General features: G+C 38.7%; 1 pseudogene; it reads left to right on the top strand.

Moving 5' to 3' along the window:
* The first annotated feature begins 10,510 nt into the window (after window positions 1-10,510).
* Window positions 10,511-18,016, top strand: part of LOC148737092 (uncharacterized) — a 120,176-nt pseudogene continuing 112,670 nt past the window's right edge.

Raw genomic sequence — 18,016 nt, 5'->3', positions numbered from 1 at the left:
CTGGTTCGTGCAAGCTGACGTTTCCCTTATGCACCAAGTGCGTTGAGGAAGAAAGTGCTGCTGGAAAAATCTGCTGGAAAAACCGCTGCTGGAAAAATCTTACGAGTGCGCTCACACGGACGCCGAACGCACCTTGCGAGGTACTTGGTGTTCGCCAGAATTGGAAAAAGCTGTGTCTTTGGGGTATCGCGTGCTTCGCATTCACGAAGTGTGGCACTTTGAAGAATCTCAAGAAGGATTGTCTGCGCCGTACGTCGACACTTGGCTCAAAATAAAACAAGAGAGCGCTGGTTACCCTTCCTGGTGTCGAGACGAAAATGATCGCATGCGACATGTGAGTGAATACGAGAGAAAAGAGGGAATTTGTTTAGACGCCGCCAAGATCACGAAAAGCCCAGGGTGTAAAGCAGTCGCCAAACTGATGTTAAATTCGTTTTGGTGAAAATTCGGACAGCAGACCAACAAGTCGCAAACCTGCCAAATGACCGAAGCCTGCGGACTGCTTGACATGTTGGACGACCCGTTAGTGCACGTACAAGAAGTAAGAATTTTATCGCCTCAAATTGTGGAAGTCGTGCATCAGCGAGATTCAAAGGATCCTCTCAAAGGTATGACCACAAATATCTTCATCGCAGCGTTTACCACGGCGTTAGCGTATTTAAAACTATACGAATCGCTATAAAGAGTACAACAGCAAGAGTATGACAGCAAGTTGGAAACCCGGTTTGGCCGAAATTCCGCTAGGCGATCATTTAGGCGATATGACAAATGAGTTGGACGAGGGGGACCGGATCGAGGAATTTGTGAGTGCAGGTGCCAAAAATTACGGGTATCGCACGCGACTCGGACATGTGTGTACCAAAGTGAAAGAGTTTTCGTTAAATATGATGGGTAGGCAACAACTTAATTTTCAAGTTCTAAGCGACAACGTGTTGCAAGAGCTCATAGATCATCATCACGCAGTCACCCAGGTGTAGAACCCGGTGCGTTTTGTAAGAGATCCCGTAGAAAAGAAAATTCGCACGGAACCACAAATAAAAACTTAGCAACTAGTATTCGATAAAAGGGTGATAGAGCCTGGAAGTTTCGTGAGTTTTCCTTACGGATACCAAAGAATAGTGTAAACCAATTTTAGATATATTAGAGCGGAAAGTGACGGAAGTTTTCCTTACGGATACCAAAGAATAGTGTAAACTATTTGTAGATTTATTAGAGCGGAAATTGCCATGCGGATACCAAAGAAACGTGTAAACCATACATATTAAACAACTTTTATTTTAAAACCTGCCTATTTCTTGTTTTTTTACAAGTATCGCCACGGACATTTTGATGACTTCCAGTGTCGCTTCGGTTTCTCGAAGTTTTTCGACCAAAAACTTGACGATGCGAATCTTGGCTTCTTCCTCTTCCGCTTGTTGTTTGGCTGCTTCCGTCAACACCTTGTAGACGTGCGCTTTAAATTCCCCCTCGGACATGTCTTCATAGATTTTCACTTTTTCGTCAATTTCCCTTCTTCTCTGCCTCTCCTTTTCCTTCTCTTCTCCCGGTTCCTGTTCCGGTTAACTGCATCATTGTAGGAGTACATGTTCCAGAGACTCCCATTTTGTAGCAGGCATCATTAGTACTGCTATCATTATCAGTATCGTGAACGTTTTGCCATTTAAGCCGTTAAAAGGGCGATGGTGTCACTAGGTAAAGGAGCAAATGAGATATTTTATATTCTTACTGTCTAATTTCTTTTTTTCGTTTTTCATTATGATGATGATGATTATTATTATTATCATTATTATTGAATTTATTTTGTTATCCTCTAAGATTTTGACGAGTGCCGAGCTTCTATTGGCATGTGCAGCAATATCAATGTCGACTGCCGCTCTCGTCGCTGTTCCTGTAAAACTGGTTTTATTGGAAATGGAAACACATCCACAATTAAAAGTCATATAAACCCTGTTGTTATCGTAGACTGGATTTGCATCTCATGACAGAACTGGCACACTTGATCTCTTTACAAACGCACACAATTTCTTATCGTGATTCTGAAACTACAGAATAAAATGCTGATGGAAAAATAGCTACACTCGTATCCAAGAAATATTGACGAGGACCAAGTATTTAACATGTCATATATTTTCTTTCAACAAACATTACCCCTGGAGCACTTTGACGGGGCGATAAAAAGAATCGGCATATCTCAAATTGTGTCAGGCGTCCTATTACACCAGAAATTTTGATGACGAAATACCTTGCGTCACTGTTTATCATGATTTTCAACAACCTACCCATTTGCATGGACAGATATTGAAGAGTACGCCAGTGGTATTCATGATCATCTCTTTCACAATTCAGCCTCCTGCGTCGATACTCTCAAAACGTCTTTAGGGCATGGATGGCCCTTGCGTGGTCGATTTAATGTCAGGATGATGCTTTTGGGAAAAGAGCAAAATATGCGCTTAGATGGCGGAGATAAAGGAGGGAGAGGGGAATGGGGGGAGAGGGCTTAGATCCAACTCAAACATGGTGCTAGATACTGCAAATAAATTTTAACTGAAAGAGCCCAGTCTAGCAAATTGCTGAATTAATTGCTGCCGATTCTTGAGAAGTTTAGGAAGGGTACTCCACAATACATTGTTACGCACGTCTTTGCTATTCTAAGTGTTATTTTAAGGTGATAGAAGGTCGCGTAGGAGAGATGTCCTTTTGAAGTTATAAAATTAGTTGGGAAGGAAGCAAGAAAAATCGCTTTTCTTTGAGGAATGAGCCCTGATCAGAAGTTCTTAGAAGAGTCTGAGAAAAAATCGGTTAAAGAAATTTTCTTTTTCACCGATATCGACGAGTGCACCGCTTCTCCATCCGTATGTGACACTAACGTTCATTGTCAGAACACCGTAGGCTCTTATCGCTGTGCCTGCAAAACTGGATTTTTCGGAAATGGAAAAACTTATGAGCGTAAGAGTCTCTGGATTCTAAGGGAGACCACATCTCTCTGGAGAAAAAGAAAAACTAAAAAAGGTGCAGACGGACAGGTAGATAGGCAAAAGGACTAAGCCACAGACTGAAGTTAATCCACATTTCCATTGGCATTTTCCACTTATATTAGCAGATTAAAGTCCCTTTTCTTTTTTTTTATAGCCGGATTTGTTTACTGTTCCTATTGCACAAACTTAACTGGTTGTCACTGAGCCAGACACTTCACCTTAGAGATGAAGTTATGGCCCATAAGTGTGCCAATAATTTAGCACCCGACTACTTAGGTAACAAATTACAAAAACGCACCACCATACATGATCGAGCCACGCAGCATAGCAGCAAACTTCACATCCCTTCGCGAACGGTTAACGAAAGTTTTCCTATAGAGCAGTTTCACTATTAAATTCCCTGAGTAGTGACCTAGTGAACTTCTCTTCAGTAAGGTCACTGAAACATTCTGTGAAGGACTCCCTAAGAGGGGCACATTAATAGTCTTTGTATGATACCCACTTCGATCGAAGGTAGCTCTTTCTGAAAGAAACTTATCACTTTTCGTAAAAACACTTGCAACTCGGAAGCGGCAAAGAAGTATCTGGTCCCGTCGAAACGTTACTAGAAACAAATCTGGAAAAACACTATCGATAATACAGTTGTTTACCTCTTTCCAGGAAAAGACTGCACTTGTTTTGGTACTGTTACGAGATTTAGACCGCGACGTCTTCTCTCAGATTCCCTCGCACTCATGGCCAAGGTGTGTGGGACAGATGGTGATATTTTTGTACATCGCTTTACCGTTTCGAAAGACCTCTGACTTTCACTGAAGGAAATAAAATTTTTGAAGCGTCTTTCAAGGCAAAAATTTTTCTTGTCTCAACGGCCGGCCCTAAATGTCCTCAACAGCGGCGACCGATACGTGATTTCCTTTTGCATAAATGTTCTTTTAGCAAGATACGCCTCCAACTGATTTACAAAGCCCTGCAACAATTGATATTTATCGTAGTGGAAGATTTACTGATCTTTATGGGCGTCTGCTGAATATTCTCAGTTGACATCATTCGCTTCGAAGCGCTTCACGTAGAGTTTGTTTTGATTGTCGTTAAGCTACACTCGCCAGTGGACTAAGTAGGGATAAATTCCTACTTATCTGCCCACCCTCCCCCCCCCCCTCATTCAATCCGCTGATCTGTAATCTACTAAAATCTGGAAGACACGTCACCAGCCTAAACCAGTGTCTTTCTTCTCTCCCTCAGAGACCCTTTGAACGAGGTTCGAGTAATGAAAGAAAGAAGACAAAGCCAGTTCGAGAGTTGTCACGTAGTCTCCCTTGCAGCCCTTTCCGGCGTCGTCACGCAAGCGAAAACTCCCCCACCAACGGCTGTTCACATTCGAACAGCATTCCTTTGCCATTGTAATGTGTTATCCAATCAAAATAAAGTTATTGTCTGACAAACAACCAATGAACACGCGATATATTTATTCCCGCGAATTCACAGGAAGCGCGTTAGCGTTAGTTTCCAAAGATGGAATCTGATGTCATCGAAACTCCGAAGAAAATATCAGATAATGATCGCTGTTTTGTTTGCCCAAATTCTGTGGGCAAATTTATAAAAACATCTCTTCTCTCTTCTATAATTACTGTTATGGCTTCTCTCTGATGTGAATTCAAGCTCTCAATACCGAAAGTATCTCGCACTAAGTCGAAAGCGTCTTCATTTTGTCAGTTTCAACGCTCGGATAATACGAACTCTGTGATTGGTTTGATTATTGAGGCGCAAACGCTTTCCAGAATATGGTAAGTAAATGCTGATTGGCCAATTTCCGGAAAGGAATGTTGTTCGAATGTGAGCAGCCGTTGGTGGGGGAGTTTTCGCTTGCGTGACGACGTCGGAGAGGGCTGCAGATCGTGGCGCGCTCGATAGCCACCTACCCCTCTCCCTCTCTCCGACCTACCGTTAAGGCTACTGGAGATTCCTAGGCTTGGGAAATTTTTCTAACTGTCCCGGTTTAAAACACACTTCAGACCTCATTAATTCCATGTGCTCACAACACAACCTCTTTTAATCTCGATCCAGTCCCCCACACGGGGTGGCGCCTGGCGCTTAAAAAAGACAACAAACAAAGGAAATCGCGTGTCCAGCTACTAATGATAATCTTCATTACTGCAGTGCGATTGGTATGATTAACAAAAGTAAACATATATTTTCTATATCCATCAACAGGATAATGTATCTAATGTTTGTTAATTAATGATAGGCTCATCTGTATGTCTTTAAAACAAATAAATTCCCAATAAAAATCTTCTCAGAGTTCCAAGGACGCGCAGAACCATTAATAGAGGCAGTCTATATACCTCAGCCTTTCTTTTTTTTGCAATTCCACGTAAGTAATTAACTGGTGGACGTTTCTCTTCCAATGAATAAAGCATAATAACTAAAGATTATTTTATATTATGAGAACTTCTTTAGTGAACTTGGGAGTTAACAACTTTTTTCGAGAAGAGGGTGAGGGGGGGGGGGGGGGGGAGGGAAAGAGAGGAGAAGTGGTAGGGTAAGACCTACTCCCCGATGTTCCGAGAAAGGTCTTGCTCACAAAAACTCTACATACTGCACGCCCGTTCTTATCTTATTCTTATTACTGAATACAGTTATCATTATCATATTTATTATTATCAATATGATTATTAGTACCTAGTTCCTCTTTCCATTGCTGATATTTAATCCGTGCGCTACGTGTTTTGGTTTTGAGCGATTCTCTTACTCGCTTCTGTCGATGGAAGGCGCATTTTTTTCAACGAATGATGCAGCGACCACAGCGGGTGATTTAAAGGTTTGCCTGGATTTACTGTCACCGAAAGGGGTTCCTAATTGCTTGAGTAGGTATCAAAAGAAAAATAAGGTATAATTTGATAGCAAAAGCTCGTCTCGTTATAAATTAAGAAGTGAAGTGCGTTGTAAGTGGAGAGTTGCCTTTTTTAATTTGAGAGGATAACGGTGGTTTTTAAACCAGAACAAGAAACAGCTGTGATAAGTCTACCAAGGGGAGATATCCTTTCAATTTCCTCAACAGGCTGTGGAAAAAGCATGAACAGACTAGTCATTTATTTTCTTAACAGGCTGTGGAAAAGCATGAACAGACTAGTTATTTATTTCCTTAACAGACTGTGGAAAAAACATGAACAGACTAGTCATTTATTTCCTTAACATGCTGTGGAAAAAGCATGAACAGACTAGTCATTTATTTCCTTAACAGGCCGTTGAAAAAGTATGAACAGACTAGTCAATTATTTCCTTAACAGGCTGTGGAAAAATCATGAACATACTAGTTATTTATTTCCTTAACAGGCTGTGGAAAAAGGATGAACAGACTAGTAATTTATTTCCTTAACAGGCTGTGGAAAAAGCATGCACAGACTAGTTATTTATTTCCTTAACAGCCTGTGGAAAAAGCATGAACAGACTAGTCCTTTATTTCGTTATTAAGAGCAGATCCGTGTAAGAATCAAACAGAATGGCAAATCCTCGGCAAGTCTGAAAAAAATCAATTCACTCGTCTTTTGCATATAGATAGCCTTTAGTAAGTACATGAGTGCCATGTAGTTTTTTCCTTGAATTGAAATATCTATTAATTTCTGAGAAAAACGATGGAAGCCGTTTTCCATTTAGGCACAATTTGACGATCCCAATCACGTGCAAACGGGGTTGAAATTAGTCATGATTTACTTCACTCGCTTGGCAAAACTGTTACGTTAGAAAAAGCTCTCCTACTTCCAGTCTTTTGGATAACTTGCCATGGTCTAAATAACACGGTTTCATAAACATTAAGTATATGTGACTAATCAAGAGAAGTATAGAAGTAATGCCTCTCCCATGCTTCGTAAAACCGTAGGCGAGAAATAACGATAATTTTGAGCGTGTCCATTTGTTTAGGTAACGATCTTTCAAAATATGTAAAGTTTCTTTTGAGGAAATGAATGTGGAATTTTATCGGGCTGTGACCAAAAGTAGGACGGGGACTTGGGGAAGTGGGACTCAGGGACGTGGAACTCAGGGAAGTGGGAATCAGGGACTCGGAGACTTGGAGACTCGGAGACTAAGAGACCCAGGGACGCCGGGACTCTGGGACGTGGGGCGCGAGGAAGTCGGGACTCAGCGACGCGCGGGGACTCGGAGACGTAATAAACAAACAGCACCTGATTTTTGCATTGATTTGTAAAGTGTAATTTTTGATGGTCTCGAGAAAGGTTTTATACTACCGAAAGAGGCACACTGATTTTTTAATTTTTTTTTTTTTTTTTTTTTTCTGGAGACGTGCTTAACACTTGTCGTTAGTAACAAAGGACAAAACTGAGGTGTCTACTTAGATAACATGATGCGAATCGTAGGGAATAAATTAGAGCGTCTACAATTAATTCGTGATCAAGAATTGCGGATACAGTACAACTCCAGCGTTTACAATTTATTCTTGATGAAGAATTAATCAATTAGAGTGTTAACAATTTATTTTACTTTTTTTTCTGGAAGATTGATGCGAGCATATAACAACGGACGCAAGTTGCGATTACTTCGTTACGAAAGTATCCTCATCGTCCTTGTACTGAATCCGCAATTCTTCCTCAGGAATGAGTTGTAAACACTCTCACTTATAATTAGTCCTTACGATTCGCATCAGATCATGGAAGGTAGACACCTTAGTTTCGTCTGTTGGAATTAGTTCGCACTGATTTTCCGGAAAAGAAATATTACGAAACAGGTTGTATTACTAAACGAAAGCGGATAAATTACAACAGGCAACAAAAGCGCGGGCAAAGAAATGCGAAAGAATGTTGAGTCACTTGACCAAAAAAGAACCCCTTTTGTCGTTAACATTACGCACGTCTCTGGAAAAGAAGTCTACCTGTTTCGGAAGTGTAATACCTTTCTCGAGGCCACCGAAAATTATACTTTACAGAATCAGGAGTTGTTTGTTTATCACGTCACTGAGTCCCTGCGCGTCCCCGAGTCCCCGAGTTCCTGAGTCCTCGATTGCCAAGATTGGGTTTTTTTGCCATACGTCTCGTCTCTTTTGTTTTTGACGATCGTTGTCCAGAAGTTTTCAATCAATGAGTTCAAAACAGGAAGTAGGTCACGATGGTTTTAATTGACAGAACTACCCTATGCAATTTGCATAGCGCGACAATATAATATGATAAATTTATGAACATGGACTGCCGACTATACTCCCGAAAGAGCAAAAAACTTCCATCATTTCCTCAGGGGCAGGAACACCGAAAGTATTGTCTTTCTTAAATCTATAATCTTTATTTAGTTCTCGTTGGAAATAAACACGCACTAGTAAGATTAATTAAATTACATAAAATCGACGTGATCGATTCTTCAGAAGTAAGTAACGAGAACGATAAACTCGTGGTAAAATAGTTATTCGCGATCTAAAGAGAAATCTCCTGCCTGAAAGTAACGAATTATAGGGAGAGATCGCATACTTCCCCCCCCCCCCCCTTCATGAACAAATTCAGCGAAACAAATTTCCATACAGTCTGTTAAACAACGGATAAATGATGAACAGGGTCGAAGATAGAAACCTCTGAACGTAAGCTTTAATTACATAGTCGGCTCGGTCAGTGTTTTAATGAATGTTGTCGCTAAGAACACCGACACGTCGTATCAAGCGCACAAGGAACACAAATTGCAAAGTTTAGACGTTTTCAGGAGCGGCTGTTTTGATCGAGGCGCGACATAAAGCGACGGTGCCGATGTCAAACTTACAGAGACCGCAGAATGGAGAAAATGACAAAACAGAAAAAAACTTTGGACTGCTGCGAACACCTAAGAATATAATATTTGAGCTAAGGTTATTATATTTACTTTGCTATATGCATCGGAGTCGTGGTAATTTTTACTCTATCAATGTCTTGATGATCACATGTACACAACAGGATGGCCTGATTTTATGTCTTTCTTCACGATTTTCAAACAAATTTTAAAAATCCCAAACTTATTTCCCCAAACTCAACTTTACATATTTTGAAAGATCATCAACTCTAGTATAATTGCAATTTGCAATCTTACGAAATTCTGAACAAAGGCACATACTCAAAATTGGCATTGTTTTTCGTCTACCCTTTTGCGCAACACGGAAGAGCCATAAGCTTTTGACTACATTATTAAAATAAAACAAGTTTTATTTTAATAATTAAAGACTACATTATTAAAATAAAACAAGATAAACTTCAGTTATGAGGTTTACTGAGCAACAACACTCGATTAGGTCTGTACGTAGGTTTTTCGAAGTTCTTATCACAACTGTAATATGATAAAAAAAGGTGTTTACTGCGGTGAAATTATAAGTTTCGTTTTATGTCTTTCACAAGACTGATTCATTAACGATCTGCTGATAAAAAACTTTGTCGGTTGCAAAATTTGGAGAAATAAGACTCAAGACGTAGGTGATTTGCATAGAAAAACATAAGCAATGTTTAGCAAACTTACAAAGTGAAGGATGCATCATCCGGCAAAAAGTACATTAAATTATGAGATCTCAAAAAGTAGCCTATTCTTTCGAAAATTGTCTTCATATGGGCTTGAGGCTCCCATTCTTACTGTTGCTTGGCAACCTGACAGATCACCTGACAAGTTCTACTAAACCTTTTATCTTTTAAACAAGTTGAGTTTTTGTGGTAGATATTATTTTATAAATCAGATTTCGGTTTGGCAATGTATGCCACTCTCTCTATGGGCGATCCTCTCGAATTCTCGTCGAAAGAAAGTTTTCCTTTTTTAGTTTGGTTGTTCTCCAATCCTACTTTTTCGTGTCTATGCAAGCTAAAATTGATCTCTAGCTAGACCACCCGTGAGGACAGCGATCTAAAGTGTCGAGCGCGCTCATGAAATTCTCTCTTGCTACAAGTTAAAAGATGCACTTAGTCATTTCACAGACAAAATATGGAAACTTCACTTGGAATTAGGGGAAAACCTTTCCTTCGAATTTAATTAAAATATCAAAAACTCACTTAATTGTAGGAACGAATACTTAGAATGCAGGTGAAAATCAGGCTAAAAATAACTCAGTGCGAATGACACTCTACAAAAGGGTCTACCTCATTGAAGCCATGATCTCTAAAATTGTCTTTTAAAATCCCTCTCTGGTCAAAATACCACAGAGGTATCAATTTGAATCTTAAAAAGAAAAAAAAAAAAAAAAAAAAAACCTTTTCATGAGCTTGCATTTTCCCAAAGTTTTGTCAATTGATGCTGCTTATAATTATTAAAACAGTTATAAGAAGATAAGAAGCTCCCTAGAGAGGAGAAAACTAACCAAATTAACTGTTTCAGTAGACATTAATAATTAATCTCACAGCCTCTCTGTAACGGGCGGTGAAACATCTTTCATATATCACGGCCAAATGTTATTGGCTAACACGTTTCTAGGGTAGCGTAGCCTTAAATTGGTGGTACATCTCTGTCAACAAACTGCAGTTAAGCTCCTCAGTTTGCTTAACAGCTTCAAAACATCGAAAGGATTTCTTTACTGCTGTTTTTTGGCGGACATGAGAGTTTTTCCCCACTTGTTCCTTATCTCTGTGGTGCTTCCCTTCGGACAATTTCAGTTCTGCCCAGATGGTATCTTTTAAAACTTGCACTTGTTTACAAGAAACGTTTGTTTTTCTGCTCTTAATTCTTCAGCTATGCAATTTATTAAAAAAAAAAAAAAAAATGGAAACGCACATTTTCCAGGACTAAAACTCTCGTATATAGAGGCTTAACTGACAAGATGGCTACATTGGATAAGTAGTAGAGATTACTACTTATGCAATGTACTCTCTCGCAGTAGAGAGCACATTCCATAATGTACAATGTACACTCTCGCAGTAGAGAGCACATTAGTACTCTCTCGCAGTAGAGAGCGCTATTGCATAAATAGCCCTTTGTACTGCTAGGATTGTGCATCATACGTATCTAATACCGCAGTTTAAAATATATGAACTTCATATATACATTGTATCTGATTTATCATCACGGATTTATTACGAATCAACTTAACGGCCTGCTCCCAGTTGGCTTGTTAGCTCAATTGGTAGAGCGCTGCAGTAGTATCGCAGAGGTCAGTGGTTCGAATCCCGTACAGGCCTGATTTTTTTCAGGTCTGATTTTCGCTGTTGCATAAATAGCGCTTTCTACTGAGAGGATCGTGCATCATACGTATCTATAACCGCAGTTCAAAATATATGAACTTCATATATACATAGTATAAGATGGCTACTGAAACTCATCTTCCATTTCAGTGCGCTGTCACCTTCTGTTCGCTCAAAAATGTTCTAGATTCTTTTTTTTTACAATATGCGAACGTGAGTCTGCAAAGTTTTTAGTTATGACCGAACAATGTGTGCAGTTACCAAATTGGTTATCTTTTTTACAGCTTATGCCCTCGAATTCTTTTGAGACACTCTAAGGTCCACTTAAGTTTTATGAAGGCTATCCAAAACTAATGAACATATTTTCGCAAATTCCGTATATTTGTTTGGTGCTCGCACGAACCCAAGGAAGAGCCTATAGTTAGCCTCGCACTCAGGGAAATAGAAATTGTTATATTAACTAGTTGGAAAGGAAATTTTTTCAATTCGAAAAATTTCCTCCCTTCTTTTTACATTCTCCAGTGGAATAACGACCTCTCTTTGGTATATGATTAGTCGCTGTTGTCATATTTAGTTGACATCATTTGTTTTTATTTGAAGAAAACTTTTGTAATAAAATTTATACACTTCATAAACATATTTCCGACATGTGTTAAACATATACCAATCGGCATTCGAGGCATATTGTTTTCAGTGGTCGTAGCAACCTTCCTGCGTTAGGTATCACGTAGTCTTTGGAAGCCTAATGAGTAAGTTTTTTTTTTTTTTAAAGGTAACAAAAACAGAGAGAAAATTGTTAAACACAGACAGAGCAATTATGTTTCCAATAATGCAAACGGAACTAAGTGCGAATGGGCGGAAATATCAGAACTCCGGATCCTCACTTGACAGGTGGCTATACCAAGAGATGAACGACGTGGATGTCTAATCATGAACACATTGAACTTGGTTATATATCACAACTCTTTATTAGTGCATTTTCATAATTGAATTAAAATCCATACACAATGAAGCAACGGGAAGATTTTTACTTGAATAGCGGTATCCAAGGGTTGTTTTGGCTATTAATCCACCGTGGACAAGTTTTATCGAAATGAGGTTTAAATTGATATGGACAATGAGAAAAACAAAACAGGACTAAAAAGGAATAAAGATCTTAACGTAAAATTGAGAATTTGATCGTGCTTGGCGCGTGTATATCGTTCAATGGATGCACGCAAGAGGAAGTTCTCAGTGCACGAGGGTAGCATAAGCGCTGCTTGAGGTGAGGGAAGGAGATATTTCAAGACCAAGGCTTTTCCCAAACAAGTGCTAAATTTTCTGCTCGGAAGCGAAAAAACAGCGAATTTCCCACATTTACGACGCCCGCGTAGTACATTTAGCATGCTTGAATCTTTTTGTTTTTTGTTTTTTTTGGCTATAATTTACTACGAGAATGTGTGGCTTTATGTTGAAAATCATAAGGTTTTATGACAGAATAATCAATTCAACAACACTCAATGATTCTTACTATTTCAGGGAAGAGTAAAGAAAGTTTAGTTTCCTCGTTATGGCCTGAACTCGTCCCACGTTTATGAATAAAATATTGTTCACTCCAAACATATTTTCGTCCGTTTACAGAGCTAAAATATCATTGTCTTTTTTATGCAAATATTTACTTTTGAAATTGAGCTTCAAAAGGATGTATCTCAATCGGGATGAAACATAGAAAAAATTCTTGAGAGCTTTGAAACCACTCGGCTAAGCCAGACAGGAACTTGCCAGCTGAAGAGAAGTGCACACGTGGTGTTCCGGCCATGCATACGTAGAGATGTAGACCATGGTGGCCCATTAGGAGTTAGGCAGGACTTGCAATTACCGCGCGCATAATAACATTTAAGATGAGCGAGGAAAATAATTTGTTTTGTCATAATGCATACAAGTTGTGAGTTCAAGACTGAAACTTCTTGCCTCTTTTATTATTTAGCATTGATGGAAGTTATTAAAGTTTTCCGGATCAAATTTTCTTCGGAGTTTGGTTTCGTTAAAACTACACTTTGTCGATACCATTTTTAACGACTATGAAGCTATTTGTGTGAGGTGTCCCGCAGAAAGTGACCGAGATGAGAAAAACAAAAAAACACACAAAAAAAGATATGTACTTTGTTTAATGCAAGCTGGTTCAGCAGAGGTCATCGTGAAAATTATTTGCATTTAATAAAGGAAAGAAAAAAAAAACTTTTTTGGCTCTTGGAGATCATACAATGGTTTCGGGATAAACCTTGAAATTAATTGTCTTCGCTAACTCCTTTATTCCCTTCATCTTTTTCTCTTCTATTTCTTCTTTTTCCTCTAAAACACAACAACCTACAGCACCTTCTTATATAGTTGCTTACAATCTTTCTATAAGATTCTACAGGTCGACAGCACGACTATTTTGAGTAAAATTACATCATAGAATTTTATAGAATTTACGTTAAACAACTCGGGTTTCTATAATTAGAAGTCACGTGCTCAGGTCGAAACCACTAGAACTTTCCTAAAGGATTAATCAAGAATGTTCTGGAAGTCATAGGATAATAGATAAACGTGCCAAATAACATGTCTTCTGTCCATACAATCCTTTTCTAAATATCTTTTCTCTCGCAAAAAACTAAAGGATATATATAATTTGATCTTGGTATCTTACTGAATATGTCATAATTATCAAGGCAAGACCCAAGCGCTCGGAAAACGAGTTTAACAGCAACCTAGACCTTTAGAATCCATGACGCTATTTGACTTTTAATGATTTGTATTTTTAGATCAATGCCGTATATTAGCCTTTCCATCGACCCTGTTCTTCGTGGGAGAACGTCTTATTAACCACACCATAGCAAATATCAGCGTGATTGACAGGGACACCTGTGAATACCGTTGCTACCTGAACTATAACTGCGTCAGTGTTAACTTTTATTTTGGAGAAAATGGGGCAGAGGCACACAACTGTGAACTGAATAACTCAACTGCTAAAGAGTATGACGAGGATCTGGTACAAGCATCGAATTATGTGTACCATGGAACTAAGGTACATAGACGAGCTGTTAATTAAATTTCAATTGCACCTCTCTCTTTTTAGCCATTCATGAGAGCTGAGGGATCCTTTCATCCATTATTTGTTATTTTTACATAATTTTAACCACCTGCTAGCGTCGTTACGGAGTTTTTGTACATAAGAAATTACCAAAAACAAAAATCCTTTGAGCGCCTTGAGGACGGACACCCAACACCGTTAACATGAGCGAAAACTTTGTCGTATTCATTTTAGAGCCATGCTCACCTGCCTTGAGTAAACAATTAAGCGCTGTTCTATTAAAGAAAGCACAACCACGCTTCTAATAAGAAAATTCTCGGAGGAAAAGATAACTGGAATGGTCATTTTAAGGCATTTCTGCAAAAGGCAGTTTTATTCCATTGGTTCCAAGCTTAAAAACAGTCGCAATAATTAGATCAATTTCATGGCCCGGGAGATGCTAAGAACAGATAGAAAGATACAATTGAGCTATTGTTGTAGAGCGTTTTTAAGGATTGATATTTCAAGTATTTTTAGGTTTACCTTTTGTTTTATTAAGTCTTGCCTTTTCGCCCCTACGTGCTATTTTGATGAATGTATAGTTTTGATCATTTATTTTTAGTGTGTGCTTGAACTTGGCTCAGCACTTACCGTGCTAGGCATTTTAATCCCTTGTTGTGGTTGAAGATAACTAGTTTGCTAGGTGGTCATGTTTGAGTTGGTAAAACTGACCTTGAGTCTTACCCACACTGAACATCCTGTTTTGGAAATTCCCACGGTTAGCTAACCCAAACATGTCTGTGATTTTTGTATTTAATACTGGAGCACTCCTTGCTGAAAGTAGTAGAAATAAGTAGTAGAAAATAAGCAGTGGAACAAGAGAAAGAAAATTAGCTGTAGTAGAAGCAGCAGTTTAGGAGAATAAAGAAGAAAATTACAGACTCAGTACCTTTCGTTAATTCGCCAAGCGAGTGGTAAATTCCCCACAACACTATGACTGGGGTTCCAAGATGTTCTTAGGAACGTCATTATACTCTTTAAATCCTATCTACAGGCACCCCTTCCCGATTTTTTTTTTTCTTTTTGTACTCAAGTTCTCGGGGAGATATCAGAGAATGTTGTTAAGGTATTGAATAATTACTTGTGACATCCCATTTCTTTTTTTTTTTTTCTTTTTCTTTAAAAGAATTTCTGTCCTCAATCTCCATGCGAAAACCACGGCACCTGCCAGTCGGGATTCACAAGAAAACGATATCGATGCTTATGTGCGTCTGGATTCACTGGCCACGATTGTGAAAAAGGCAAGACTTAAAATAATAAAAATTAATTTTGTATTTCATTGCAACACGGGGACCTATTCCCTCGGATGGTTTATAATTCAAAATCGGCTCTACTTATGACGCGTAATTTCAATTTTCTTGCTTTTTCTTTAGAAAGGATCTCAAGCCAGCCCCATTATGTGGTTTTAAGCTGTAGTGTCACCCCAGCCTATTACAAGCATTCCGTGCCAGGAAAAGTAAAGCGAAGAATGTTCCTCTCCAAAGCCTTGCATTTTTTGTTATAACTTGTTTCTTCACACACCACTGGCGACAAATAGTATTGCACGTCATACCTCCTCTCCCTCCCCCCATCCCCCCCCCACTTCCAGCGACCTCTGTAATTCAGTATTTTGACCAAAGGTCTATTGACTTTCTTTTAGACATCGACGAGTGTGCTACAGATACCCACAACTGCAGCAATGAAAACGTCGTTTGCCAAAACACCAAGGGATCATTCAAGTGCATTTGTAAACGTGGATTCGCCGGGGATATACATAACTGCATAGGTAATGAACATTGCGGAAACACACGCTTTATAATCCTAATTATAACGTACTCCGAAAATCACATCTAAGACACAAACGTTTCCACTAAGACGACTGGATTAACAAGCCGTAGATCTGGTTTTTCATTGCACAGCTCCGCGTTCCCCTTCCCTCCTTCCTAGAGACAACAATGATGATGGGTACAATCCATTGATTTTATCTAAGACCTCGACGACTGTGCTCTAAATTCCCACAACTGTAGCGAGGTTGCCAATTGTACAAATACCGAGGGATCTTACAACTACTCCTGTAATAGTCTTAGATTCAGATGGGATGGACATGAATGCAAAGGTATAATCCTGCAGATCATGCTCTGGTCAATAAGATATAGTCTCATGGGTAACATGGCAGCAAGAAAAACAAGAATCGATTGGAATAAAAAAGGTGGTAAGTTTTCAGCCCAGTAAAGAAATAGAAAAAGACTTTTTTTGTCTCGTCACGAGTGTGGGACAAAGAAACAATTTCGAGTCCTCTTGAGGAGTCGAACGTCAGACCACTGAACCACAGAGACTCTATGGTGAGTCAAATCAATTGCAAAACCATTTGCTAAAAATGCTCTTGATGCAGGTGTTTCACATGCTGGAAAACGTCTTGGAAAAGCTGTTTCTCAACGATTAGGTGATTTTATAATGAGAACATTACACAAATGCAAAATAAAAACACTCTATGAAAAAGTCCTGCCACGATGAAATAAAAAATGACAAGAAGACTCAACAGACATGATTCTCAATCGGTTGATAAGTGGTAATGGTATCAGACGGTAAAATAATCTAACATAATAATATAATGTCATTCAGAACAGATCAGTATTTATAATAAAATGAATTAGTAAGAATCCAGCTTGATGATGTTATTCGTAGCCCAGCTAATGATCAAGAACAATCTAAGACTAGTTACAAATTCACCATCAACGACCGAAGTAGTCTTTTCGATTGGTATAATGCTTACTTCGAGGTCCAGTTCCAGGTTCAAAAGAAAGCTGATCGTACTGCCTTTGGAGCAGACTGATTACTCAAGAAGGGCCGTTATAAATAATCTATGGCACCTGGAGACAGAGCACAGAATAGTTAATGCCAGTCAAAACGCTAGATTTGAAGCACGACACCTGTTAACAAGTGGAAACAATTATGTAAATATAATCATTCCTCTCAACCGTTATTCATTTTTCGAAGAGCTTGAAGATCGCACGTTACCAACAATGAAATTACAATTTCAAATCCAGCTATTAGATGACGCAAATTCCATCTGCAAATTGAGCGCTGTCGATAATGCTCGCTTTGTTATCGATTGATTATTTTTATGGGTTGCCAGACTCCAACAAAAAGATAGTCTTCACGAACAATTTCTATCAAACTTTATGAAAGTGGATCAGTGGACTTATATGCAAGAGATGTTTGAAAAAATCATCTCAGTGACACTATATCATCGGGATTTTCTCAGATCAGTACAATCATCGATAATATAAAGCATGTCTTTGTATTTCTTCAGCGTAATAAAGACGGTAATGATGAGGCGAATCCGTATGAATATTATACATTCAATATCAACGCTGACCGTGGTGGTGGTAGTTATCTCGCAACTTGTCGTTTAGAATATGGTAATGGCGTATTTTATCCCGAAGTGGAATACGATAGCGACTCCAAAGTGAGAATATTGAATGATTTGATGAGTTATGTAATGCGTAAGAATGATTACAATTCAGGCACGGAACTTAATCTCAGTAATTTCAATTCTCTTTTCGGAGTTATTTATTTCGATCTCCGTTATCAAACTGAAAAGGTTATAAGAGATTCCAAACAGCTTACTTTTAGATATAAACTCAATGCTCAAGCAGCTGCTGATGGTGTTTTCAAAGTGAATGCTGTTGTACTATACGATAAGGAATTAATAATAAAACAAGTTGAAAATGAATTGCTGATAGTGTAAATTATTTAAATTTTTGATTGATTGATTTATCTCTTTTCTTGTTAATTGAATATGTTATATGATTGAATAACTGTATAACGTATATTATATACGAGATATG

This window comes from Stylophora pistillata, chromosome 2 (genome assembly GCF_964205215.1).
Source record: "Stylophora pistillata chromosome 2, jaStyPist1.2, whole genome shotgun sequence".
NCBI lineage: Eukaryota > Metazoa > Cnidaria > Anthozoa > Scleractinia > Pocilloporidae > Stylophora > Stylophora pistillata.
This window is presented reverse-complemented; position numbering and strand designations above follow the sequence as displayed.